The 25,717-nt window shown below is 44.6% G+C and overlaps 1 protein-coding gene across 1 annotated transcript in view; it reads right to left on the bottom strand.

Moving 5' to 3' along the window:
• The window catches only part of FRMD4B (FERM domain containing 4B), a 515,943-nt gene that overhangs the window by 310,873 nt on the left and 179,353 nt on the right, over positions 1–25,717 (bottom strand). The window lies entirely within an intron of this gene.

Raw genomic sequence — 25,717 nt, 5'->3', positions numbered from 1 at the left:
GGGTGTGAGTGTTTGATTGATTCAGATGCTCCGTCCATCACCACCCCCTTTTGTACCGCCCTATCAGTAGTAGCTCCAATAATACCACACAACCTTGGAAATCATCGAAGGTACCTCTTAAAGTGGTTCGCAGCCAGAGACTTGCAAAAAAGATGTTCCTGACAGTTATTCCATAAAATAGCTGAACTCGTTAAAAATATTACAAAAATAGCTACTAGTAATTTCAGTTATTAAATCTCCTTCTTCTCACAGTATCTCTGGCTTGATGGACATCAGTGTCGATGCGATCTACCAAGTTCCAATTTCTCCTGTGAGGGTGACAGATGAATGGTGTACTACTTGCCACCTGCTGCTAAGGGAATACCCAAGACCTGACTCTTAAAAACAAGAATAATTACATTTGTTACAATAAGACTATAAGAGGTGGGGGCAATGACCTGTGTGGAAAAGCATCTTTGTTGAAGTTACATCAGACTTCTGGAGCTATGTTCAGGAAGAGGAGATTTAGATGCACATTGAAGGCCTGGCACTTTAGGAGAGTTTTTTACAAGCTCAATAGTCAGCTGATTCTCAATAATCAGACTGTCTAGTTGCCAAAGACTTAGGGTGTCAGTGTTCTCTACAAAAAGACACCTTATGAACACAAACATTTCAAAAGTATTGAACCCTGTAAAAATATTCCTGAGGCCAGGGCTTTAAGTGGGCCCGGTCTCACTGGTGCTGAGCACCGGCAGTTTTTTAAATGGGGCCTCGAAACGGGTCTATAAAATGCTCTGTTTTGTGCCCCGGCACAGGCGGTCCGTTTTTTTCCGGACTGCAGTGACAGCAGGCACATCGATGTGCATGCTCACACTGCTCACTTCTCACTAGTGGAGAAGATTCAGCATGACGTCATGCCAGGTGAGCTTTGTAGGGGAAGGAAAATTCTTTAAAGAGAATCATTTTCTCCCTGGATTTCCCGTCTCTTTTTGAAACTCAGGAGCAGCAACATTGTTGTGGTGTCACCAGGGCTTTAAGTGGATGCTTTTTCAATATTATATACAAGCCATAGTTACTGCTTATATATCTTATGCAACTAACAACCATTGACAAAGCCAATAGTCCTGACTTGTAGGTATGATGTTACTTGTTGTATCATATATATGGATGCAATGACAGAAACAGCAAAACACAAGTTGGGCGGCACACTATGCTAAGCAGAGATTTTTAGCTTACGTGTTTTAAGCCATGCCCTTAATTACATTGGCCACACTCCTTTCAGAGACCCCCTAGTTTTTTCATCCCAATGAAAACCCTGCCTGAGGCCATTTTTATGCGGCCAGGATTTGATATTATCATGAGGCATATAATAAACATAGGGCCAGATGTATGTAGATAGCATTTTGCAATTCCCTAATTGCGAATCACTAGGATTCGCAATTAGAAAATCGCAAAATGCAATGTATAAAGGTGTATAATACACATTGTGTGATTCCTAGGGAGTCGCAAACGACCTACCTCATGAATATTAATGAGGTTGATCGCAATTTGCGACCCCCTAGGAATCACAAAAATCACGGGGACGGTGGCCTGCTGGGACCGGCAGCCCACCATGTCCTTGATTGCTTTTCAATAAAGATTTTTTTTTTTTTTGTAAAGCAGCCCGTTTCCCCTAAAGAAAAAAGAGATGCTTTACAAAAAGAAAAATGAAAAGTTTTCTTTTCATTTTTTAAGAGCATGCAGTGGTCCAAGGGACCAATGCCTGCTCTTAAAAATGGTATTACAAACATTCACAAAGGGGAAGGTGTCCCTTCCCATTTGCGAAAGGGTTTCCATCTACTTGAAGTAGATGGTAAAATGCGAAAGTTTTGAGACCGCAATTGCGGTCACAAAACATTCATACATACCGATGCGATTCGGTATTTGGAAGGGACGCCCTAAATACCCCCCTTCCTAATACCGAATTGCAACCCCATTTTGCCACTCGGTAACAGGTTACCAAATCGGAAAATTAGGTTTGCTGCATTGGAAAAACAATTTTTTCGCTTGCAAATGGGCAGATTCTGTAAATCTGCCCGTTTGCGATCACAAAAATGCTTGATACATCTGCCCCATAATGCCTACAGGGGTATTTGGAACACAATACACAACACACACACACACACCAACACACACACACTCTCCCCCCCCCCCCCAGCGTATACTAGAGAATTTTTGGTAATGTTAAATAAAGAGTTGGCAGTGGAAGTTTAAAAATGCCATTACACACTATGTAAGAATCTGTGGTCATATTGAGTGTGTAATAACATCAGTTAGGCCATGGCTCGAGGAGCCTCGGATGGAAGGACAAGCAATATTGGAAAATAATGAAGCCTCATGACTAATTGGGTACATGTTGTGTGAAAAATGGACTACCATTAATTACCCAAAGTGGCTGCCACTCTACGGAGGTATCATTTTGGCGTGAGGGAACAGAGTTATGGTGAGAATGTGGAGCGATATGTCATAAAAATTGAGGAGGTTAACGTCAAGATGCACATTTGGCCTTCGGACAGAAAAGAAACTTTATGATGAATTCATGTGAAGAGGCAAGAGTGAGAAACTGCGACAAGAGCCTGGTTGAAAGACGAAACCCCGTGAATTAAGTTGTAAAAACGGATGAACATGAGATGGAATGTGTGTGGGAGATTTAGAAGGATAATAAGAAGTGTGTTGTATATCAGCACTCGTGAGTAGTGCTTAAAGTGTCTCAAACTGCACACCAGCGTACATTACACCTGTTCATGGGAACGACAGGTCAGACCCCATGGTCATTCAATTACTGGTGCTTTCTGAAGATACTAGGGCTAGCATCCTTTTCTCTCTCTAACACACACACACCCACACCCTCCCCCCCCCTCACACACACACTCTCACAAACCTACATAAAACTAAGTTTCAAGTTGCAAACATATTTTTTTTTACTATTAAAGAGCTAGGCCACTTGGCTTTGTCAGTGTTTGCTTCATTTGCCACTGGGCGTGCGCCTTCACGTGAGAGGGAGCGGGTAGGAACAGCCCTAACTGATGACTGATAAAGGCACAGATAAACTCGTCCCAACACAATAAGTATCAACGCCCACGGAGAAGCCTGCAGTGGACACTGTCAAGACAACAGACAGACACTACTTCAGATAGTCGCCAGGGTGACGTTTTTCAGTTCACTCTCCAGAGTACCAGACCCAACAAGCGGCCCCTCCCGTGGGCAGGGCCGTTCGCAGAAAATGCTCTTCGGGCCGAGAGATTAATGCATTAATCAAAGCTATCATGTGGCTGCACACAGGCGTCTCTCTTTTAATTTAATTCGTATTTGTGGTCTCGCTTGAAGATGTCGAGGTCCTGGAAGAGGAGGGGGTGGGCGGGGTTGGAGGACTGTAGAATGATGCGTGGGTAGCCGAGGACACTGGCATTAAGGCGCCGTTTGACTTGCCTCACTCAGTTGCTTCAGAGCAGAATAATTCAATGAAGGGATGGTAAAATGGTAAAAACTAAAATGGTAAAAAGCTAAAATGGTAGAAACTTTTCGCAAAGAGACCAGGGGCCTCATTTATGAAAAGTGACGCATCGCTGCGTGAAAACAGCGATGCGTCACTTTTCACTGCGCACTCCTTGCGACACCAATGATGCGTCATATTTAATGTATGACGCATCATGTCGCAAGGACTTACAGATACGTCAGTATTTCTGACGCATCTGTAAACGCAAAAGTGACGCATTGCTGGAGTGTGTCACAAAAGTGACGCAACTCCAGCAATGCGTCCTTTCACATGGGGAAAGCCCCATGTGAAAGGGCTTGCGTCAGTCTTACGCCTGCTGTGAGGCAGGCGCAAGATTTTGACGCAACCGCATCCTAAAAGTGACGCAGTGAAATCTCATAGATTTCACTGCGTCACTATTACGACGAGGCTTTTTGCGGGGGAACGCCCCCTTTGCATACATCATACCTGACGCAGGCATAATGTGGCGCAGGGGTTTAAAAAGTGACGCATCTACCTAGATGCGTCACTTTTTAAATATGGCGCAACAAGGCGCATGTTTTACGCTGCCGATGCGTCACAAAAAGTGACGCATCCGCAGCGCAAAACTGACGCAAGCCCTCATAAATGAGGCCCCACGTGCTTATTTTGGAAGTTGTACATGGCGTTTCATAAATCTCAAAGGATTAACACTCTAAATTGTCTTAACTAGCCCTGGACGCTAGGCGGCGCTATGCCCCTGGCTCCTGACAAGTAGCTGCAGCTGATGGAGAGCGGCTGCCCCTGCCAAGTCCCGCAGGGCCCTGCCAGGCCCGGTCTGACACGGCTCTGTATTTATGAAGTCATCCCTGAACGTGGGGCTGGCTCTGGGTAACTAATGTGCCTATTAACGAGAAGCCCGAGCCAAGAGGGAGAGCAGATAACAACAGCGAGGCAGGCATTCAACCCCACAGCAACTTAACCCTCAAATGCCACCCCCCCTCTCCCGCCCCCCCACACGTTATCCTACAAAGCATTACAGAAAGAGCTACTATCAGTTTTAAAAAACCTGTGTTTTCACAATGTAAGAACACGCCTCACAAAAGGCAACCTTTAAGAAGGATTTTGATTTACCTTTATCGGCTTTGATAGAAAACCTCGCAACCCTGTGCCAAGCCTGTTTAAAACGGCTGGTTACAAAGTGTCATTAAAATAAAAACGTTACCAACAGGCTTGCCAAAAGCTTAAGTGAGGGCAGAGAGAACTTTTGTGCAGCGCCCTCTGGTTCGTTGTCCCATCTCATAATTAGGACCAAACGTTTTAGGCATACAAAATAGAGTCTTTGGCGCCCCCAAGTGGCGTAGGCTCGTTAGTTCCGTCGATAATCTTACAGGCCAGGCTTGCTTTTTTTAAATTTATTTTTTAATTCTTTATTTGATGGAATTTTATATAGCGTTGACTTTACCCAAAGGTGTCAGAGCGCTTCACAATAGAACAAAGTACGTTACATGAGGAAATGTACACACTTCCACGTTACAGATAGAAACAAGATAGATGAAACAGTAAAAAAAACAATAGGTGGCAGTCACACAAAACTCAAATACAGATTATAATTAGGATGGTAAAGGCATAGATTACATATTTACAACATTGTAAGAACTTCCTTGAGGGACATGAAAAGGGATGTATTCATTCTGGAAGTGTCTTTGGAAGAGGAGAGATTTGAGGTCAGTTTTGAAAGTCCGGGTAGAGGTGGTTGTACAGAGTCGAGGAGGAAGCAAGTTCCAGATTGTAACCGCATTGCCTGAGAAGGATTGAGCCATCGATCTTTCCCTTTTTAAGGTGGGGGGTTCAAGCAGTACATTTTCTGCATTGCGTGAAGGTCTGTAGCCTCCAGCGATTTTAAGTTTATTTGCCAGGTATTGAGGGGAGGAAGTGTGCAAGGCTTTGCGGGTGATACAGACAGTCTTGTAGATTGGCCTTGCTTTGATGGGAAGCCATAGAAGAGATCACAGTATGGGTGTGATGTGGTCACTTCTTATGGCTCCAATACAAAACGAGCCACTGAATGGAGTACGGATTTGAGAGGGGAAAGGTGGGATTTGTGGAGGCCAGCAAGCAGAGAATTGCAATAATCCAATCTAGAAAAAATCAGAGATTGGACCAAGGTTTTAAGGTCTTGCTCTGGAAAGAAGTGACAAATCCCACAGAGAAGGCACAGTTGGTAACATGCATTCTTTGCAATGGAATTGATGTGGGTGTGTGGATTGAGCCTTTTGTCAAGTAGACCCCAAGGGATTTAGCGCTGCAGATAATGATAGGCTTGTTGTTCAGTAAAGTCAGCTTATCCATCCAAGATTGAAAAGGAGGATGAGAGAGTGAGGTAGAGAGGAGGAGGAATTCAGTTTTAGAGGGATTCAGAATGAGTTGATGAGCTAACATCCAGTTTTGAATAGAGTTGAGAGTAGTGTTGAGGGATGAGATGTTATGTGCGGAAGACACCTTAAGGTAGATATGGGTGTCATCAGCATAGTGGTGGTAAAGTATCCCAGATTTACTTAGGAGATTTCCCAATGGTTCCAAGAAAAGATTGAACAACCATTGAAGACGAAAGGCTGCTCGCTATTTTAATCTCTTGAGATCTGTCTTGAGATCTGTCAGAGAGGAATGAAACAAACCATTTAAGCACTGTGCCTTCCTAGCCCATTCTCTGTTTTAAAGTGTTTAGGAGAGTGTTGTGATTAACAGTGTCAAAGGTTGCAGAGAGGTCTAGAAGAATCAGAAGACACGACTCCCCTTAGTCAAGTACACAAAGGGCATCGTTGATCACTTGCCGCAGGGCTGTTTCAGTGCTGCAGTCTTGCATGAAACCAGATTGGAATTTGTCTAGAAGATTGTTATCCTTAAAATGTAGGGAAAGCTGTTTCACTACACATCTTTCCGTGATTTTTGCAGGAAAAGGGAGGTTGGTGATAGGGCGGAAGTTGTTGAGGTCATTTGCATCAGCGGAGGGTTTTTTAGGAAGTGGGGTAACCTGTCCGGCTTTAAGGGCACCAGGAAGGGAACCTTGGCTGAGGAAGAGGTTAACAAGACTGGTCCAATAGGTAAGAGTGTGGGGGTAAAAGTCAAAGGCGATGTCTCGCCTAAAACAGCAAATACGCTGCTGCTTGCAAAATAATTTGCTTACTTGCTTGCTTAGAGGACACTCATTGCTTACCATGGGTTTGCTTCATTGCCACATTAATTTGATTGTTTTTCAACAATTTGGCACATGAAAAATTAATTCCCACTTTGTTTGTATCTCTCCTGGAGAATGACCCAAGTACTTGTGTTCTTCCACTGCTCCCTTAATTGGGGGCTAATATTTTTTATTTTTGTCTAAGCACTCGACTAGAGAGTGTGTTTTTTCCAGCAGTCTCCCTTGTTCACTCATCCTCTGTGTTGCTTCGGGCTCCCACCCCCCTGCCCTCCATGTTTGTTCATCTTGCATGTTACTTGCCTCCCTCTGCATATCTGTTGTTGCTTGCCCCGTCCTTCTGTCCGTGTTGTTGCTTGCCCCTTACACTGTCTGGGCTGTTGATTGCCCCCTCCTGCTGTCCATTTTTTGCTTGCCCTTACCCACTGTCCATGTTGTTGCTTGCCCCTCATACTGTCCATGTTGTTGCTTGCCCATGTCTGCTACCCGTGTTGTTGATTTCCTTCAAAACCCTCATCCCACCCCACCCATTGTTTGTGTTGTGGCTTGCCTCCTCCTGCTGTTTGTGTTGCTGCTTGCCCTGCCCACTGTCCATGTTGCTGCTCTATCTCCACTCTCTACTCTGTATCCCTCTGTGTTGCCTCCTGCCCCACCCCACAATAAAGAAAACAAAAGTGTCAGCGCTGGCCGCGTCATAGATCTTTTTCCTCCACATCCTCTGTCCCTATCCCCCCATACACCCTCCCTACATGTTGGCACCCACCCACTGCACAATAAAAAAGCTCCATGAATAGGTCAGCTCTGGCCATCTCATACATATCGCTTTTTTTTAAATTTCAGCCTCATTGTACAGCAACACAACTCCTGTGGAGCATATGATGCAGCATGCACTGATAACGGCAAAGCCTATTTTTAAAAAAACTTTCAATCATGCTGCACATCGACCGAACTGCTATACAACAAGGCTAAACGCATTGGCCAAGCCAATGGCTATGGTAGACAAGACCTATTGGTTTTGCCAGTGCTTTTTTAAACCATGCAGCTATACAGGAAGGGAACGTGACAAACCCATTAGCTCTCATCTCATTGGTGAAACCTATTATCTTTGCCAATGCTTGTTGATTAGGGGGACCTTGAGAACATCGATGCATGGTTCAAAATGCCCACAGCTGCCCTTCCATTGTGACAGCCCTAGTTACAAAGGTGTTCTGTGTTCCTTCACTCGCAGGAATCTCACACATCCTTGCATTTATCCAGAGATATTTTAAGGCATGGGCAAAATTGGCAAGTGCCTCCATCCAATGTCAGTACTTCCGCATTCTGCCAAAACATGTAAGACAGGCTGCACAGGGCAGCAGCAGGCTCTGGCTGAAGGGCAGAGGCCTCCTCTATTATCGTCCTTTAAATCACACTCGAGTCTTCCAAAGGCTCACTCAGGGCTTTCTACAAACCCTTATTATCTTTAAGGATGTCTCTGATTTAGTAGCGGCCCATCCCCTGCCAAAGTGGCGAGGCGGCCGAGGGAAGGAGTTGGGGGGAGGGGTACAAAATAATAATAATAAAAAAAATACTTACCTGATCGCTGCCGCTGTCCGCTGTATCGCACACTTCCGGGTGCAGGCTTCCAGAATGCACTGTGCCCATTCATGACGCTGTATGAAAGCTGCACCAGGATTGGCCTGAGGGCTGGGACTTTGCACTCCCAGGCAGGCTGGGAGTCTGTGCCTGCTTGCTCCAGCCCCAGCAACGCAGCTGGTGCTGGATAAAGCTTCACTGCGCATGAGGGTTTGGCCGGCCTGAAGCGGCCTGCCAAACACTCATGCGCAGAGAAGGGACTACAACTGCCCCACCACAATGTCAACCCCCTGGACCTGCCCGAAGACTCATCAGAGTCCTGGGGGCGCGTCCAGGGGGTTTAAAATAAAAGAATAATAAAACGTGTTTATACCGAGTTTTATTATCGTTTTATTTTTTGGCGGATGGTGGGGGTGGGGGGCAGTACGCCTATGCCCTAATGGAGGGGCCACTGCTGCTCTGATTACATCTCAGACTTGAAAGAATAAGATATCAACTTGTGTTTGCAATATCTGAACGTTCGGGGTGTGTAAGCAGATCTCTTTCCCGGCTTGTTTGTCACCTGTATTGTTAATACATGCTATTTTATGGCAATATTTTACCCTATTGGTGTCAAGTGTCATGGAAGTGCACAAAGGACTTACTATTCTTAATCGTTAAAACAGCCAAGAGATTGGCTGATGCACTACTAGTTAAAATCACAGCCATGGAGACAGCCATCAGGGGTACTTTAACTAAGACTCCCTTTACTACCAAACTGGTGGAAATCAACCAAGAGATTTCCGATAGTCAAGAATTCCTACTCAAACAGAAAATGACAAAACTCCAAAAAGACGTGTCCTAGTTTGATAAGGAGAAGATATACCCTTACATAAAGGAGGGCTACACCAATAAGAAAACTAGCTACACTTCTGATGAGAGGTCAGAGTTCAGTAATCGCAGGGGCTCATCTAGCAGTGACTACAGTGGAGGGTATCCCTCTAACAATAAACGTAATCAGCAGCGGCCCAAGTGGAACCAAGGTTTCAATCATGGCCAAATATTCCAGGGACCACCACAAATGATACCACCTTGGCAATACCCTTTCTATCCCCAGGGACCACCACCGCATTTCTTCCCCATGAACCCTCCTTTTCACGACAGAGGTTGGGGCAGAGGAAGAGGGCGGAAGCGAGGAAATCAGAAAGGGGTACAATTTCAAGACCAACAAACCGCATCAACGTCAATGGAGACGAGGAGCACAACCAGAGGGAGGAGAGTTTAATAGTTAATCTCTCCACGAGATCCCTGACCCCTACTGAGACGGAGGTCCTTGAAAAGGGTTTAGGCTTTGTCCCCACCCCCATCCCAGACAACTTCAACGAAATGTGTGAGGTTAAACAACTCTTCAGAAAAATACGCCTGCGTTCATTCTTCGGTGAAAGATCGGAGAACGACACAGTGGACACTGGATTGCGTAAGCCTTCCACGTTTACTCCAACTGATGGCATGGTTCCACTAGAAATTTTGGTCTTTGAAAAGGCAGTCCTAAAGACCTTGGAGAATAAACCCAATACACATACCTTCAAAAACCTAACTAATGTGGAAAGACAAGCTGTGCAGAATCTAGGCAACGATAGCTCCATTGTCATCAAACAAGCTGACAAAGGGGGAGCCACTGTAATCCAAAATACCACAGACTACGATACTGAATGCAGACGTCAACTTGCAAATACAAGCCATTATAGACCACTGGCATCAGATCCCACCCCAAGACTCACTACCGCCATCACTAGCTTGGTCATGGAAGGAGAGACCAATGAATGGATCTCCAAAAATGAAGCTGACTTTCTACTCACTAAGGACCCGGTTGTTCCTTATTTCTACACCCTACCAAAAATTCATAAGGGTACCACCCCTGTTCCAGGTAGACCGATAGTCTCCGGGATCGGCTCACTTCTTGAGCCCCTGTCCAAATTCTGTGATGTGTTCCTACAGCCTATAGTAAAAAAGATACCATCTTTTCTCCAAGACACTAGGGATGTACTCCGCCTCATTGAGTCCATAGAGGGGAGAGAGAGCGTCGACCTCCTCCTAACTTTGGATGTGGAGGCGCTCTATACGAACATTCCACAGCAGGCCACCTTGGAAGCAGTTGAGACCACCCTCCGGCTCGAAGATTGGATCTCACCTACACCAATCTCCTTCATAATGGCGTGTGCTAGTATAGCATTAACTGAGAACTTCTTCCAATACGGGTCCCAGTTATACCACCAGATCCAGGGGACTTCAATGGGTTCGACTTTTGCCCTTAGCCTAGCCTGCATCTACAATGCAACTTTTGAAAACCAATGTATCCATTCATAACACAATCCCTACATCCAGAATATTACACTATGGCGCAGGTATATAGATGATATTCTGGTTTTATGGCGAGGAGATCGGGAGAGCTGCGAAGCCTTCTGTCTGTGGATTAACCATCAAAACCAATTCCTCAAATTCACAGGCACAATCTCTGACACCAAGATACCATTCTTGGACCTTACCATCTGTCTGAACCAAGAAGGACTGAGCACCTCCCTGTATCGAAAAGAGATGGACAGGAACAGCTTACTCCTTTTTGAAAGCCACCACCCCAGAGCCCTGCGGGAAAACCTTCCCTTTGGTCAGTTCCTGAGGATTCGAAGAAACTGTACTGCCACTTCCGACTACAAAAAAGAATCTGCCCTGCTGCAACACAAACTACAAGATAGAGGGTATCCCACAAGACTGGTCCACAACTCACGCAAAAGAGCCCTCAATAACCCCTTACTGGTTACACGCCAAAAAGAACCTGATGACGTGATCACCTGCGTGACTTGCTTTACAAAGAATTCTGCATTCCTGAAAAAACTGTAAATAAACACTGGGGATTACTGAACACAGGGGACCTTGACATCCCGCGCCCCCGATTTGCCTTCAAGCGCACGGCCAATCTGAAAGATTCTCTTATTCACACACGCCCCAAAAAACAAACCACCACTAGCCAGAGTACCTTGTGGAGGCTTCCACCAGTGGTGGGTCACTATCCTTGCGGGGGCTGTGTCGTATGTCAACAGACAATACAATGCAAAGACATTAAACTTTCAGATACCTTCACCTGGCACATGAATAAACACACAAACTGTAACAGTTCCAGATGTATTTACTTACTTACCTGCCCCTGTGGAAAAAACTACATTGGCATGACCATGAGGCAAGTCAAACTAAGAATCATGGAACATAAGAGCAACATTCGTTGCTCAAAAACCCATACCAGACTCTATGAACATTATGTCCAACATGGCCACCAAGCTGACAATATCAAATGGCTGGTACTTGAGTCCCACCCCTCTATTACACAACAAGCCCTGTTCAGAATCGAACAGCAATGGATACATCGCCTTCAGTTAGATACCCTGGGTCTGAATGATTCTGTCCCGTGTACATTACTTGCTAGATGAACCACCTGGGTTTTCTATAATTACCATCCACTGGCTGCCATGTCCTAACCCTGTCTTGTGGTCCTTGTTGTGAACAATATCTGACTATCAAACTATTACATGAACAACACACTGCTATGACAGTACAAGCCTAAACTTGATTACAATCATTGGATTTTTAGATACGGCTTCATCCCCCATCCGGTTTCCCTTCTCACTACTTCTGATCCTCATTAAGGGCCATATGTATGAAGCGTTTTTCTTGTTGCAAACGCTGCGAATCGGAAATTCGCAGCGTTTGCGACAAGAAAAACGTGAAATGCGATGTATGAAATTATCGCATCGCAAATGTTAAAGAATCGCAAATGTTGCGATTCCTTAACATTGCACAAGCATTTAGGAAATCGCAAAATGCGATTTCCTAAATGATATGTATGAAATATTTAAAAATTGCGATTTTGGAATAAGATTTCGCAAATTACCACCAACTTGTAGTTGGTGGTAAATTGTGAATTCTTTAAAAAAAGCATTTTTTTAAAAAACAAAAGGTGCCATGTGACGCTCATACATGCCCTTTCAAGCAAGCTGGGCCGAAGACGGCTGAAATGCCAGAAACCGGTCCCCGGTAGCTTGTCTCCTTTCTGGTGAAGAATTGGCTTGGTAGTTTAGTCTGCCCTGTTCCCATGATGCACTGGGCCAGGGACAGACTGATTTGCATATAGCCAGGTTCTGAACTGGGATGGTGCAGTGAGATAAATAACGGTGATGGATCAAGCCCTGATCTTTGGACTGGGTAAGAGTGGTCTGCTTAATTCAGACACTCTGTTCATCACCACCCCCTTTTCTGAATCGTTTTTGGCCACTATAAGTGTGGCAGGGTATACTCAGACATGAGTCCCTTTCTCACTGCACCATCAGGATTCAAGCAAGCCGGGCCGAAGACGGCTGAAATGCCAGAAACCGGTCCCCGGTAGCTTGTCTCCTTTCTGGTGAAGAATTGGCTTGGTAGTTTAGTCTGCCCTGTTCCCATGATGCACTGGGCCAGGGACAGACTGATTTGCATATTGCCAGGTTCTGAACTGGGATGGTGCAGTGAGATAAATAACGGTGATGGATCAAGCCCTGATCTTTGGACTGGGTAAGAGTGGTCTGCTTAATTCAGACACTCTGTTCATCACCACCCCCTTTTCTGAATCATGTATGTGCGCCATATGCGCACACATGTCATTTTCAGGGGTGCAGCAGGGTGTTCTTGAGACACTCCTGCACCCTGGAAAATTCGCAAAATTTACGATTAGCAAATTGCTAATCGCAATTTTGCCTTTCATTTCTATGGGCCAAGAGGCCCTTAGAAATGAATGGGATGTATTCCTTATTTGCGAATTCGCAACTTGCGAATTTGCAAATAAGGAATTATTGGAAATCGCTAAAAAACAGCGATTATTTACATACATACCGTTTTGCGATTTCCAAATAGTGATTCCTTAAAATTCGCTATTTGGAATTCGCAAAACGATAGTATGATACATATGGCCCTAAGTGTCTCTGGGGGTAACGCACTCATACTCCCGATATAATGAAGTGTAAACACTTTGATATATTCATGAATGGACACCTTTGTATCCGCCTAGACCAACTCCTGTGCCAATATTGCTACCACACCTTACCAATCAATATCACTGGTAGCCTGTGACGATACGCTTTCAGTTTCATGATCGTCCTGACCTTTCCGTTATCATCCTTACCTTCTCTCACTCACTCTTATACAACGAGAGTAGGCCTACAGGGGTCGCATCAATATCAGCTTGATTCTTTAATTAAGGTAGTATCCCCTCGCACTGTGGGGTGGGTACTCCTTCCGTTAAAATCTACCCCCTGCTAAGATGGCTGCTGCGTTCACAACCATCAACAGCGGTAACCTCGCATTGCACGGGTCCACTGATCCCGCGCATGCGCAGACAGGAGTGCGGGGGCCACGCCCACTGACGGGGCTTCACTACGCGGAAGTGCGGGACTTAGTATTTAATCCCGGTTGCCGTCGCGAACCGGTACCAGCTGTTCCGCGCCACCGATGGGGCGCCTTCGTGGGGGTAGGTTTCACACCCAGGCTGTTCATGCTACAGGTAAGAGGTGCGATCATCTTTGTGCAGTCGAGACTGCCATTGTGTGGTTATGGCTACCTCATCGAGCTTTGTTGGTGAAACCCTAACCTCCGACCTCGAGGGCATTTCTCAAAGTTACCCCGCACCCTCATTGATACCTTTTACCCGCAATATGATGGTTTGTCAATGGCTTGGCCCCATCTGATTACCATGGATCGGGCTGGGGGGGATTGTTTGGAGAGCTAAGATTCCGAGCTGAGATGGTCCCGTTGTCCTTCATGGATAATGTTGACACGTTCTCCCCTGTGTGGAACATGGTTGCTCTTCTCTCTCACCTTTTGCCCATCTTTTGGTTTGATGGGGGGCCCCATGTACGCCATTCAGATGGGGATTTCTCTGAGGCATATCAACAACTACAGTTGCCTGAGAGGTAGAGGCGGGAACAACAACGAGCCGCCCTGGGCCAATCACTCCAGAGGCTTATTCATTTCCATATAGCCTCGCCTTTGGTCCACTTACAACCAAGGCCTCTTATTTGTTCCCTTTACATGCCATACTTTACACTCAGTAGACTACCTGTGTGCCTGTATCTGTTCCTCTCTTACAGGTACCTTACCTTAACAAGCAGCCCCACGGGAACAGACTGCGGGCCTATTAGGGTTTCTCTTAGGGTAAGCACTAGCCCAATCATCCGTTACTTTGTGATAACCTCTTCATTTTATCATGTGAAAAGACAAAAATGTTTTGACTCACTATTACACTACTAATGCTTCAGCTATGGACGAACTACTTTTAGTCGCCCACTATGTGTAATCTTGGATATATCCTTGTCTTAATGTTATGTGTATGTGTGTTCTAGGGAGTACTGTGGTGACCTATTACTGTTGAGATAATGGCTTACTTCTACACATTTCTTTTAGGTCTCCCCTCTAGAGCAGGACCACTTGGCCTGCTCCCTGATTGACCAGGTGAGGTTGTATCTATCTCATTTATTTTATTGTATATTTTTCTCACTGTGTAGTACCTAGCACCCAAGGTCCTGAAGAATTGCCAGTTAGGCAAGAAACATGTCGACCTATTTAGAGGGTTGAGTTAGCTCACTGTGCCCCTCACAGTTCCTATCTCCCCTCCCACCATTTTAACTAAGGGAGTCAGCCACGTAAATAAAGTCCCTTGTGGACTGACTCACCTTCTTTTAATCTCACTATTCCCTCACGACTACACCTTCACCAGACCCCTTACATGCACTCAAACCATTGGCTGGAACAAAAGATCTCCAACAAAGAGCGCCTACGGCGCCCGTCGGACATTGCAGCGCAGTCTGACGAGGAGCAGGAGACCAATGATGAAGCATGACACCTAGGTTCCTGGGTGTGTGAGGTCTTCTAGTTCCAACAAGGGAACAGCCCGTTCCCTGCTTCTGCTCTACTCCCATATTTGCATACACATACCTCTTTAGTTTTCCCTGGGGAACTTTGTATTCTTTTGCTAAAAAAAAAAATATTTTACCCTACTCGGCATCCCATGTTATGTGGTATACTCTAAGGCAATCCTGATGATTTTGAGCAGCAGTTGAACCCCAGAACATACAGTTTCACTTTTATTTTTGAAAAATGGACTCAAAACCCAGAATGCAAAAAAAAAAAAAGAATGCAAAGAGTTGTTTGCTAAAACATCAGGTCTGGTTGAAGAGGTCACATGTAATGTGGCCACATGACAACCAGTAGACCCGGACCTAATCACTGCTTTATTAACTTAATGGCAACACATGCCCTCAGAACACCTCCCGGAAGTGACATCTATTTCCCCCAATACAAGCGCAAATGTTGAAAACGTCATGATAATTAGGGACCATGATTGCTTTATGTCAGCCCTTTGTCTGAGATACAATAAATTCAAGCACATCCGAAATCCAAAATAATCTATTTCAATTTCTGAGTATGTCATTAGCCAAGACCTTTTGATTTTAATAAAAAGAAAAACAGTTATACATGCTTACATAACAGGGCTTTAAACCCTATCCATCATTGGTCTGTGGAAGTGACATTCTCATTTAAATACGGCCCATCACAGTTTTCAGCATGGGGCAATGGGGCATGCATGTTAGCCATCAATCAATGGTTTTTGCAAATCTTTATTTAAAAACCATTACAAGATGGCTGCACCTGCATACACGTGAATTGACGAGCTGACGTTTTTTAATAATTTTTAAAATAAAGTTTTATGAAAATAATTTGCAATTAAAACAAGCGTTTACCAAGCAAAAAGGTCTGCATCCAGCCCCAGGCCTATTAGATCTGCTAATGTTTTTTAAAGTGTTCCACTAGCAATGCCAGTGAGATTGTCAGAAAGGTCTTTTTTTCTGACTTGCTAATATTAACTTTTCAACAGCACAAACAGTCACAACATGTATACTGCTCGAGTTTTCCAGCAGTCTTTTTAAATCAGGGTAAATAATGACTTGGGGCCATAGGTATCAAGCACAATTGCGATTGCAAATGCCGAAATTCGCAGAATTTCGGCGTTTGCAATTGCAATTTTGCTTATTAGTATGTTTGAGCAAATCTGCGTGCATAATAAGGAATCTCAAAATTTGCGATTACTTATTTTGCAATTGCATTTAAGGAATCACAAATTTTGCGATTCCTTAAATGCAATGTAAGAAGCACCAAAAAAGTGCAATTTGGCCTAAAGGAATCGCAAATTACCACCAACTTCAAGTTAGTGGTAATTTGCGATTTCCTTGAAAACACAATTTTTTGCATTTGAAGCACATACACACACATTCTGGGAACCACAACCGGCCCTGGCAAAGTGCTCAAGCCCCCCCCCCCCCCCCCACTCGGGGGTGGGGTTGGAAGTGCCACTGAGCCTTTTGCCGGGGCCAGTTTTTAGCCGAGTACAGGACCGAAAACGGCCCGTAACAAAAACAGCCCCCAGGGGCCCCAAACCGCCCCCACCCATGCGGCGCACCGGGGGATTGCCCGGTGCCCGCTATTGCCAGTCCGGCCCTGCATACATGCCCTTAGGGCATGTATGAATGCCACATGTGCACCCATGCTTATTTCAGGGGTGCAACAGGATGTTTTTTTGACACCCTGGCATCCTTGAAATTGCATTCTCAATTTGCGATTCTCTAATTGCTAATCGCAAATTGAGAATGTCTTCCCATTCATTCCTATAGGCCTCTTGGTCCATAGGAATGAATGGGGAGGTATTCCTTAATTGCGAATCGCAATTTGAGATTTGCAATTAAGGAATATGTAGGATTTGCAAAATTTATTGCAAATCCTACAAACATAGAATTTTGCGAACTCAAATAGCGATGCGCAAAAAATCGCTATTTGAGAATCGCAAATGAGGACTTTGATACATTTGGCCCTTGATGATTCTGTCGACACATAGAACCTGTCTACAGATAAGGAACATCTGGCGCCAGACGTAGGTAGCCAAATACCGGTCGGTAACGGCCGAAAATACCGAATTTCGGCTGTTACCAACCGGTATTTGGACATTGAGATGTAGGGCTCCCAAAAACTACCGAATCAGTAATTTTTCCAAATCGGTAGATTTACCGAATCGGTAAATATTCTGAATCAGTAACTTTTCCGAATCGGTAAATTTACAGAATCGGTAAAAATTCTGATTCGGTAACTTTTCCGAATCGGTAAATAAGAAATGGAAAAATAAGACTCTTGAGATGTAGGTGACCCCTAAAATACCAAATTTGCATGAAATTCGGTATTTAAGAGTCAGTATTTAGCATGGATTGAAAGCAGGTGGTAACCAGGTGCAGGCTATAAAATAGGGCCCAAAATGCAACAGTTTAACCAGAATGGCGGCATTCTACGTCATAGCAAGGCGGCTACGGCTACAGGCAGCAGGAGAGAGGGAACGGAGAAGGGATGAGCAAGTGTACAGGCAGAGCATCACACTCTTCCAATTGACTGAGCCAGAGATACTGCAAAGGTACAGGCTGCACCCCCAAACCATCCTGGACCTGATCAGGGACCTGCACCCACTCCTGGAGCACCCAACACCAAGGGCGCACGCCATCCCACCCCATGTGCAGGTGCTCTGTAGCATACACCTGCTTGCATCTGGGAGTTACCAGAGTGTTGTTGCTGAGGTAGGTGGGGTGTCCCAGAGCTGCCTGTCCCGTTTCTTCAGGAAGTTCTTGGATGCCATGATGCAGAGAATGGAGCATTACATCCGCTTCCCGGAAACTGATGCAGACCTGCTCTGGACCAAGACTGACTTTTACCTAATGGCACATTTCCCACACGTCATTGGCTGTATTGATGGCACCCACATCCCAATATGCCCACCTGCGGGCTCAGAGTACATTTACAGGAACAGGAAGTCATCACACACAATAAATGTACATGTAATCTGTGATGCCAAGTACATGATCACGGACATAGTGGCCAGGTACCCAGGAAGCACCCACGACTCCTACATGGTGTACAACCTTTACAACGCAACTTTTACAACTACCTACCATTACAACAAAACTTTTACAACGCAAAAACTTTTACAACGCATGTATTTACAACGCATGTTTTTACAACGCAGGTACCTTTACAACGCATACCATTACAACGTAAGTATTGGTAAGTATATAATTATATTTAAAATGTTATATGTTTGGGGTAAAGGGGTATTTTTAGGGTTTAGGGTCAGTTTGGGGTTTTTGGGTAAAAGGGTATTTTTATGGTTCAGGGTCAGTTTTCAGTTATTGGGTAAAGGGGTATTTTTAGGGTTCAGGGTCAGTTTTCAGTTTTTGGGTAAAGGGGTATTTTTAGGGTTCAGGGTCAGTTTTCAGTTTTTGGGTAAAGGGGTATTTTTAGGGTTCAGGGTCAGTTTTCAGTTTTTGGGTAAAGGGGTATTTTTAGGGTTCAGGGTCAGTTTTCAGTTTTTGGGTAAAAGGGTATTTTTAGGGTTCAGGGTCAGTTTTCAGTTTTTGGGTAAAGGGGTATTTTTAGGGTTCAGGGTCAGTTTTAGGTTTTTGGGTAAAAGGGTATTTTTAGGGTTCAGGGTCAGTTTTCAGTTTTTGGGTAAAAGGGTAATTTTAGGGTTCAGGGTCAGTTTTCAGTTTTTGGGTAAAGGGGTATTTTTAGGGTTAAGGGTCAGTTTTAGGTTTTTGGGTAAAGGGGTATTTTTAGGGTTAAGGGTCAGTTTTAGGTTTTTGGGTAAAGGGGTATTTTTAGGGTTCAGGGTCAGTTTTGGATTTTTGGGGTACAGGGGTACAGGGTAAAAATAAATTTAAATTTAATTTAAATTAAATTAGTTAAATGAAATTAAATTAAATTAAATTACATTACATTAAATTATATTATTTTCAATTAATTTACAATTAAAAAAATAATATATACTTACAAATACTTACGTTGTAATGGTATGCGTTGTAAAGGTACCTGCGTTGTAAAAACATGCGTTGTAAATACATGCGTTGTAATAGTTTTTGCGTTGTAAAAGTTTCGTTGTAATGGTAGGTAGTTGTAAATGTATGCGTTGTAACGTCATACATCCCTCCTACATCTTCCAAAACAGTGGGATCTACACCCGCCTGACAGCGGGAGAATTTGGCGAAGGATACATGCTAGGTAAATTACTGTGTGACACTCCCTTGATAGATAATGCAGACGTATGTTAATGTGTGCCTGTGATTAATGGTTTTCTCATTTCACTTTAGGGGATAGTGCATATGCCCTCCGTTCCTTCGTCCTGACACCCTACCTCAACCCCACGACCCCCAGCCAGAGATGATACAATGTGGCACATAAATGAACCCGGAACATCGTGGAGCGCACCTTTGGCCTTCTGAAGAGCAGGTTCCGCTGCCTGCACAAAAGTGGAGGGGCACGGCAGTACTCACCAGTCATGTGCTGTAAGATCATTGCAACTTGTGCAATGTTGCACAACCTCGCTACTACGAAGGGCACCGAGGTGGAATTGAGCGACTATGAAGACCATGACGATGACCATGCACTACCTGCACCCAACACAGTAGGAGTTCCAACACCAACAGACGGCAGACAGAGACGGGCAGAGATCACACACAACTACTTTTGAGTAAGTAGAGAGACACAGCAAGGGTTTCAATGCAATAAACGTAGTTTAATTGGCACTACGGTAAATGTCTGAAGACACATTTGTTAACTCCTAAGTGTGCCTAGCCAAACTGTGCGGACAGGGGTCACCTCACCCTCACATGTCCATTCGAAATTTGGCAGCCTTACTGCCTGCGCCCATGCACTGCACTGCGTGATGCCTGTGGTTGGGTCTGATCATTGTCTGCTGTGCCAGCGCCTGTACTCTGCATTCTGGAGTCTGCTGCTCCTCCGGATTTCCGGGATAGGGGTGCTGCTCCTGCTACTGGTGTTGTCTGTGTCCCCTAAACCTTCACCTCCTGTGATGGCTGACTGGTTAGTCAGCAGTACTTCCATTGCTGTAGTGACTCTCCCCATCCCCCTTGTGAGATCTGTGCAGCAGTGCACCAGCCCCTCCTGCACTGCAACAGAACGGCGACACAGCAGTGAAGTCGCTGTTGCCAGACGGTGCATGACCCTTGTCTGCTGTTGCATGCACTCCCTCTCCCTTTGCCTTTGTGCGTGGTCCTCATGGAGTTCGTCACAAAGTGACATCAAACACTGTGACATGTCCCTGACCCCATCGGCCATGTCCCTCGTGTTGTCCGCCATTGATGTGATCCCCCGGTTCATGTTATCAAAGTTTTGGTTCATTTTGCGCATTTGTCTGTGCACTGCACTAATTGCTTTGGCCTGCAGGCGCTGCACCTTCACCATTGTTGTTTCAAGGCCACGGAAGACACTGTCACCATGCCCACTCAAGCTTGCCTCCCGGGCCCTACGGCGTCTTGTGCCTCCGGATACAGTGACAGGAGTGGATGGAAGACCAGCTGTATTTTCCTCCATTGACTCATTTGGGATCTCACCTTCCCTTTCCTCATCAGAGGATGTTTGTAGGATTTTTAGCGGGGGAACGCCATGCCTCCTGGGCCTGCAGATTTCTGACACCTCTGAGTCTTCTGGTGTGGAAAGTTGTTGTGGCTCATGTTGTGGTGAGTCAAGGAGCAGAGGAGAGGATGGCAGTTGCATGGTGGCTGCCTCTGGTGTGGCAGCTGCATGTGTGCAGGGTGCTGGAGGTGTTGCAGTGCTGGGCCCTGCATCCCTGGCTTCTTCCTCAGTCCTCTCCATTTGGGGTGACCTCTTCTCTCTCTCCTGCATTGTCTTGGCGAAGTCTCTCCTGTAGACAGATATGGACAGTGGCTTAGTGGTGCTTTTACCGTGCATTTCTATAATAAATCACGTATCATTTGCAATATTTCATGGTCTTCCCCTGTCTCTAATTGTATTGTGTGGTATGCCTGACATTCTTTCATGTTGCCTGCTCTGATGTGAATTCTTATGACTACCACTCCCATAATGCATTGCAGGTGGATACAGAAGCCTGTACTGGAGTTCCTCAACACACAGCCACATTGGGGGAGGGAGACAGGCAAGCGGGGAGGAATGATGGACATGTCCCTTACCTTTCTTTGATGCAGCTCGGGCTGAGCTGTCAGCATCACCAATTCCTAAAACGCTCTCTGGCTCCAGTGTGGACTCCACAAGCTCTTCCAGATCTGTGAGAGCAGATGCCCTGTTCTTTCCTCCACCTGTAGCATTGGCCTCTTTCCTTCTTGCCGCCAATTTCTTTTTGGTAATGATCCTCAGATCATACCATCTCTTCTTTAGATCTTCCACTTCCCTGGTTGTCACTCCAATGACGTTCACCTTGGACTGGATCCCCAACAAGGTATTCCTCTTCACAGCCTCTGCTACCTGCAGAGACTTCTTTCCAAAAAGCTTGGAGTAGTGCTTTACCTCCTCCTCCACCAGCACCTGAAGTTCACCTGTGCTGAACTTCATCTTCCTCTCTGCACCTTCCCTCTGGGAGTCTTGGGGATCCATTTTTCACTCCTGCACAGCTCAGCTTCACAACAGCCTGTCAGTGTGTAACTGCTCTCCTGGGTGATCAGTTACTCTGCACCTGCAATGTTTGTGGCCACTTCCTGGTTGTGGGGTGGATGCACAAGATTGGTTGATTCCTCTGTTGGTTGGCTGAGGGGCGGGGTGGAGGCACGTGATTGGTTGGTAGCTCAACTGCTTGCTTTTTTGTATCCGTGATTCGGTATTTACCGATTCGGTAAATACCGATTCGGTAACTCCATTCATTCCTATGGGCATCCTGGCCCATAGGAATGGATGGGATTTACCGATTCGGTATTTGCAGAATCGGTAAATACCGATTCGGTAAATACCGAATCGGGGATTCCGATTTTTACCGAATCTGTATTTATTACCGATTTTTTTCCTACATCTCATTTCCTATTTCTAAAATACTGAATCGGTAAAATTCGGTATTTTAGAATCGGTAAAAATGAGTTACCTACATCTGGCCCCTGGTGCACTATCACATGCCCTCTTCTTAAAAAGCATACACTGACACGTTAGTTCTGCAGATTGTGTTCTATTAGTTTGCAGGCAGGGTTCTATATTTTATGTTATTTAGTGCACAGTGCACCCTGGTGGAGAGAATATTAATCTTATGCTGAAAACAACAAGCAATAATTTAGGGTCCATGAAAGTAAATGCGCGGAAATAATAATAACATTTATATTAATGACATTATAACTACCAGAGCTATGACAAAAACACCGTTATTGACAAATAGTTTGTCGCTTTTATAGTTCTTTTTTTTTATTTCTAATATTTTTATTAAAATAGAAGTTTCACATCAGAAGTTACAGACAGTACATTGTAATGCAGAGAGGCCGTATCATTAGAAGTGGTATTGGTTTTATTATTATTATTCGTATTATTATTATTACCATCTTTATTTTTGCATTTATTTTCACACCTGTTAAGAAGTCCATGATTTTGCATGAAGCTTGTCACGAATAGTGATTTGAGCTGGATAATATTAAAGGCTTGTACATTAATATGTGAAATATATTTTATTTAAGGAGCCAACTCCTTTCCAGAATACAGCTGTGTCTAGCAGGTGTTCAGTGAACTGTGTAACTACAGATCGCTAAGAATTTTCAGGATATGGCTCCAAAAAACACAAAGGCATTCGGGAATATAGACTGTGGATTAGAGTGAATGAGCTGTGGTTGTTACCCGAGTCTGCAGGACCCGTTTAGCTCAATCCAGAGAGTGAGGAGAAAGGTGAGCATTCTGGAGGAATCATTCACTGAATATTCTCGAACAGTTTAGGTTCAATTTAGTTTACTTTCAGCACATTTCCTCCATCATGCATTTGGAGCAAATAACAGGTGTACAACTTGCAACATATTTTGAAGTGTCTTTAAAAACACAATGGCCTAGAAGAATAAACACATAGGTTATTCCTAAGGTGAGGGGAAGAGGGATGAAAGAAGTAGACTGCAACACACCATTCCTTCGGCATGGATCGAACTACACTTTTCATTGCTTTGATATTTTCTTTTGTTTTCTTTGATTTGTATGTTGATTTTTTTCTGAGGCTTGGCGTCACTCAAATTGTTGAGTGTCGTTGGTGTGCCTCGCCCTTATGTTGACATCCTCATCGGCACATTTAGAAGAACTGACATATCGGCACTGATGTGTCAGATTTCTTGTGCCTGCCGCAAATGCTCTAACGACACCATGGGTGCACTGAATTTACAATACAGGGCTCCATGTTGCAAGAATTCACAGATGCATAAAAAATTCTGATGCATCTTTTGGCGCTAAAGTGAAGCATTGCTGAAGCTGGTCGCAAGACTGACGCAACTCCAGCAATGCGTCAAAACACAGAGGTGAGTCCCATGTTAAAAGTCCTGCATCAATCCTTATGCCTGGCTTGAGAAGGTGTAGGGATCTTGTATCAGTCAAGTCATAGAGTGATGCAGTGAAAATTTGTAAATTTCATTGCGTAAGTTCTACGTAGTTTTTAACGTGGGAAAGCCTACCCTGCATACATTATACTTGGTGAAGGTATAATGTGATGCAGGCCTCAACAAACGAGTGCATTGGGTCCAATGTGTCAGTTTGCAAATATGGAGCAGTGTGGAGCAATGATTGCGCTGCCGCTGCGTAAAAAAAAATTACTCTACGGAAGCCCTAGCTCCTTGTAAATATGCACCTCAATGTTGGGGTTCCTTGGGGCAAACTTCAATGCAGGGATATTGTTTCTTTGTATTTCAGATATTTTTAATCTTGCCTTAATTAAGTTATTTTTACAGCTCACAGATTAATGCTGTGTTTTATTGTGCATTACAGCTATGTAATATGTTTTTGTTAGGCCCGGGGCAAAAATGTAATGCAGGGCCTTCTAGATACATCTTCGATTTTTGCCCGGTGCTAGGAGTACCTGTTTCTATGTATTAAAAGTATATGACCTCCTGGGAGAGAGAAAATATTGTGTCTGGCGCTACCTAGCAATATGTCCGTCAGCAAAAGGGATGGCTTGCTTTCATTTATACATCTATAAATCTATTTTGCATAACTAGCATGTTGCCCCAGAAAGCGCTAGCCGTGGCGCTTCAAACCCCCCTCCCCCGCGCCTTCCCTTTTAACAGCCCATGCGTGGCCATATCAGGCTGGAACCCTCTTTTAATTTTTACCTCAGGATCCAATTGTTTAAGAGCCGAAACACAATGTAACTCCTTAATGACTTCGGGAAATCCCTTCCCATGGGTTTGTTGACATTTATGATAAAAACATTATTATTATGAACTCACAACTCAAGCAGGTAAGTAATTCTGAGCTAGCCGGCTTTTGGCAAGTCATTTGTCTTAGGCCTCCGCAGAGGGCGCCACTCTCTTCTAGAGCAGCTCGAGGGAGTAGAAGATCTGCAGGCATCCCTGGTTTTAAAAGCTGCCTGCAAAAATATCTGCAACAGGATCGTGGGCGTAACACAGGTGGCACAGTATGCCCCCCAACCCTTCATGGATTGATAACATCGAGGAATGGCTCAGTACTGAAAACCCAAGGGAGTGTGCCTAAGCATCAAAGCAGATTTTCAAAACTCTGAGCTACATGTACAAAATAAAACGGGGTACGCTGTCTCCGTTCCTCATCTCAAGGCTTTTTTAGCCTACCCAAAGTTAGACTCTCCAGAATGGGCGGAAGGTCTTTTTCACTTTTGGGCCCTAAACTGTGGAATTCTCTCCCCTTGAATATTCGTACTGAAACAAGCTATGATCGCTTTCGCAGAGCAATTAAGACCTGGCTATTCAATCAATAAATCTCTTTTTCCATCATGGTTTTAACTTTCGGTTATCTAGCATATTGTCTTTTTAGCGCCGGGAAACCCTCATGGGTAGCTGTCGCGCTCTATAAGCTTAATAAATAAATAAATAAATAAACAAAAAAATAAAGCATCATATGACTGCTGAAAGTCTAGTGCTCTGCTAAGGACACACTCCCTGCATCAATGTGGGAGTCAGCATCAAAACGTTCCTCCACACTGATGGTATCCTTGGTGGGATATTCTGTGCACCGGTGTGTGGGACAACCATTGCCATCTAGGAACAACCCCATCTTGGAGTACATGTGGGTGTCCAAACTCAAAAGGAAGGTAAGGATGAGGCAGAATTCATTTTCTTTAGGGGAGGCTAGTACTCATGGACGTCATTTGGAGGTAGTAAGGGGTCACAGCTGTGACATTTAGCTTGCTCATACTCTTGGCACTTCCTTTGTGACACCTGGTCTCAGAGGAGGTTAAAGTGGCCTGTTTCCAATCCTTTTATCAGGTAACAGAGCGGTTATAAAGGAGAAGGCTGAAAATTGTGATATGAGAAAAAAGTGCACAGACCAGTCGGGAGATATACTCCTTCACTATTTATTAGAATTCTAAAGTGAACTAACTGCCTTGTAACGCTCATTTTTGCCCATGAAAA

This window comes from Lissotriton vulgaris, chromosome 9 (genome assembly GCF_964263255.1).
Source record: "Lissotriton vulgaris chromosome 9, aLisVul1.2, whole genome shotgun sequence".
Lineage (NCBI taxonomy): Eukaryota > Metazoa > Chordata > Amphibia > Caudata > Salamandridae > Lissotriton > Lissotriton vulgaris.
The sequence above is the reverse complement of the archived record's forward strand: the minus strand, read 5'-3'. Positions and strand labels throughout refer to the sequence as shown.